General features: G+C 38.4%; 1 pseudogene; it reads right to left on the bottom strand.

Moving 5' to 3' along the window:
* Positions 1-572: 572 nt before the first annotated feature.
* LOC120184098 lies at positions 573-1,923 on the bottom strand (annotated as a pseudogene).
* Between the last annotated feature and the right edge of the window lie 1,362 nt (positions 1,924-3,285).

Raw genomic sequence — 3,285 nt, 5'->3', positions numbered from 1 at the left:
TTGATAACGCAATGGGTATGACATCATGTGACTGAAGTAAGCACTTAGATCTTAATTAATTATTTGAATGCATCACTTTCTTGTTTTGTTTTTTTGCACCAACTTTGCTGGTTATGACTTATGAGGTCCATGGTGTTAGTGGACAGATGTAGACAAACTCGTGGACTTTGAGCTTTCCCGTCTTCGTTAATTTTCTCTTTTCTTTCCGAGAAGAAAACGAGTGATGACCGATTAACACAAGTCATTTAAACGATGGCCCGTTGCCTTGAGGGAATCTCTATTTTGGCCCAAACCGGGAAAAGTAAGTATATATAGACAAGTTATCAGCAGGCAGCTGCGAAGTTTGAATATAAAGAAATTGATTGACAGAGTAGTACAAGTCCCTGTACTATATGTATCATTTCATTTCAGTCCCTATACTTCAAAAATGACATTTTAGTCTCTGTATGTTAATTTGTTCATTGAACGGCTTATGATTTGTATGTAATTGAGAAGGGAAGCTCTGATAATATCTGGACTGCAATAGAATATTCTTTTCACATTTTCAACTGAGCCAAGAAAAAAGAAGATACAAAAAACTATGACTTTCTTATCATATTTTGGTTTACAACTCGGCCTGAAATGGCTGCAGCAAGAGCTGCTGTGAAATGAGGGTCTCTAGTCAAAGAAGCAGCCATTTGATGAACTAAGAGTTGGTGGATAGCTGGTGCATCAATTAGTTGAGCTGGATTTTGGGTATCATCCCCCAATCCAGCTAGTTGCATCAAATCAAGAGTGACCCTAGGAGCTGAAGCTTTGGTTTGGGCAGATGCTGAACCCCTGTTGCTGCTGGGGCTTAATGATCCTTGTTCTGCCAGAGCATTATGGTCGTGGTTATGCGCTCCTTCATATGTAGCCACTAATACCGATGGGTCTTCAGCACTTCTTTGCACCTGGAAACCAATACCGAAAACAACAATCAGAAACAAATATTGTTTCTAGACCTATCAATTCTGACCCATAAGATCAGCCTGAATTCAAATACCCGATACAATCAGGAGCAAGACTCACCTTTGTCTTAACTGGACAAGTTGAGGCAAAGGAGCACCTGAAATATGCTCTCGGACAGGGGTTATCTCTTGTGACCTTTTGACCATATTTCCTCCACTGATATCCATCCCTCACAATCTGTAAACATCCATCATTAGAAGATTCAATCTGGGAAGAAATATTGAACAGCGGGGAACCTACCAGGCTGGTATCCGAGGGATTTGGGGGGACTAGAACCCTTGATATCTTGGGTTTAACACACTCCTTGGGCTTTTTGCTCCACTCTTCATGGCTAGAGCTGCTCTCACTGAATCCAATCACGTGGTTCGTGTAATCCTCGCACTCTGATTTTCTCTTCTTTGATGGAGCTTCATTTTCAGAGGTCTTGCTCTTTACTTGATTGAATTGGTGCTGCAAAGCGTATTATTGTTCGCATAAAACTGTTAGCATCTCGGTTAGCCTCTTGTTCTCGGCGCTCACCCTATTCAATTCCTCCACCAAAACTCCACTCTGTTTTAAAGATAACATTCACATGAGTGTTTACACACTTGTATTTGTCAAATACAATTAACTTGCCTTGAAGTTGAAACTGGCCTCATCTTTAACCGGAACCTTAACACCAGAGTCGGCCACATCTCCCTCGAATTCTCGTTTCTGGTTTAAAAAAAAAGTTTCAACTTTTTGTAAGTCCAAGTCCAGCACTACAATAAAAAACAAGCTTTGGAGGAAGGAAAGCCAGACTCACCATAGCTTTATTGTTGCGAGATTGGCAAGGATTGATGTTAAGATCCAAAGTAGTATCCACCCAAGCCGAGTCCATAACTGGAAAATCGGAGTATAGAAGAAGCAAAAGCAAAGAGGAGAGAATAATAAAACCCAGGAATAGGGAAATAAAATATATAGACTCGAGAGAGAGAGAGAGAGAGATGTTTCAAAGGAAAGTTGGTGGAAGATGATGAGGATGAATTGAGCTAAAAGGTTTGCAAACATAGATAGATAGATCCCACTATCCCTCGAGTTGGCTGTTAGTGTCAGCTAAAACATTGAAATTTGAAAGTCAATTCCCAATCAGATGATTGCAATTTGCATTACCTTTTTTGAACTTCAACACTAAAACCATAAGCTTCGCCTTCTTGACCTCAACTTTCTGCCTTCCACCTTCTTTCCTTTTTAATTTCCCGAGCTTTAATATTAACTACAGTAAAAGTAATTAATAATATACATGGGATGGCACGTGCTGACGCCGTTTTATTTGACACACATTGTATTTTTGTATTGATCTGGGTAAATACAATGCGATAAACTAGCTAGAAAGGATATTTGTAGTGATATAGTAGAATATATTAAGAGACTAGACGTAGGAAGAAAGAAGAGTTAAATTATGTTTCAATTTCTTGGTCTTGGTCTGGTTAAATTGACCCCCAAGATGGCAGGCTCAAAGCTTAATTCCAAATCACCTATCCACATGGTTTGAATCTAACTATGTTTTGAGATTAACTCGCATTGGATAATCCAAAATTTGGTTCTAATTAACCCCCATAATTTGACTACCAATACTCGATTGAAACCCCATGTGAAGTGAAGTGAAGCAGCTGCACCTCTTTTTAATCTCCAATTTCCTTCATCAAAAGTAGGATTCAATGTCAAATGGTTTTGGCCAGAGAAACATTATAAAGACGCAGAGCCAAATGGCAATGAAGCATTGGCTTAATAGCAAGGTTGAGTACTTGAATAATTTTGGCTTGAACTCATACTATGTAAATCATATATAGGTTATCTAATTGAATTATACATTTCAGTTGAATATTCACCATATGTATATCTTATTCAACTTTGAATATATTTCTACTATAAATTTAATATGGTAATAGTTAATTCTAATGATAACGATGAGTCGGGGTGCTCATATTGGGATTCAAACATGTACGAAACCACCGCCGGAGACTAGCTTACTGCAAAACGATGTCTTGGAAGTTAATAGCATCTAAAACTTCAACAAAAGAGGTGGAGTAACACAAAAATTAGACCAAAGGAAAAGTAGTGTGAACAAGTAGGTTATTTGGGCGGCTAGAAATCCGTAATGCGGCCGAAGATGTGATGTTTATTCCTACCAAAGAGTCTAAATTTATAATTTCTTCATACTATATTAGCAAACCCTGTTATTGTCGCTCACCTACTCTCTCTCTCTATGTTTACTGTTTGTTAGTATAGCTCGAAGATTGATAGGGACCAAATGCTTTTCTGACTTCAACTACT

This window comes from Hibiscus syriacus, unplaced genomic scaffold (assembly GCF_006381635.1).
Source record: "Hibiscus syriacus cultivar Baekdansim isolate YM2019G1 unplaced genomic scaffold, ASM638163v2 tig00112857_pilon, whole genome shotgun sequence".
Lineage (NCBI taxonomy): Eukaryota > Viridiplantae > Streptophyta > Magnoliopsida > Malvales > Malvaceae > Hibiscus > Hibiscus syriacus.
Note: the sequence above shows the minus strand (reverse complement) of the source record. Positions and strands in the feature narration are given on the sequence as shown.